We start from the raw sequence: 562 nt of genomic DNA on the forward strand, positions 1-562 counted from the left end.
TTTTATTTGCTAGGGGATTCTGAATTTCATAGACAGAAGGACCCCAAGAGTAGGTATCTTAAACATCCAAAGGTGCCAATGAGACCTATTGTCTCTAGACTTTTGAGAGAACAACTCTTGCCTTTGTGAATCCATGCACTTTATCTGGTAACTAACTGCAAGCTTGGTAAAATTTCTGTTTTCGCCATCTCTGGGGAATACACATGTGTGCCTGATCGCCACCTACCGGTGAGTGAGATGACATGAGCTGCCCACTCCAATCTAAGTGGGTGGGTTGACATGAGTGCTCACCCTAATCTGGGTGGGTGGGTTTATGTGAGTCGCTCTCTCCAAATTTGTAAGAATGAGTGAGAACTCTAGCTAGGCTGGTTGCACTAAGGTGCTTGTTTTCTGGTTATATACCTAGGTCTGTATCTGTTGCAAAATTGTGCCTGTGTTGCTTTCCGTCATACTTTAGTTGGGAACCTGTAGGAATGAAAGCTGAAGCTCTCCATTCTTCATTCTTTGTAGTAGTTTGATGGCTGCTTGTATCTGATCTGATCGTATGAGTGTAAGTTGCATT

The sequence above is a fragment of the Elephantulus edwardii genome, unplaced genomic scaffold (assembly GCF_000299155.1).
Source record: "Elephantulus edwardii isolate Elephantulus edwardi_28Jun2011 unplaced genomic scaffold, EleEdw1.0 scaffold00019, whole genome shotgun sequence".
Taxonomy (NCBI): domain Eukaryota; kingdom Metazoa; phylum Chordata; class Mammalia; order Macroscelidea; family Macroscelididae; genus Elephantulus; species Elephantulus edwardii.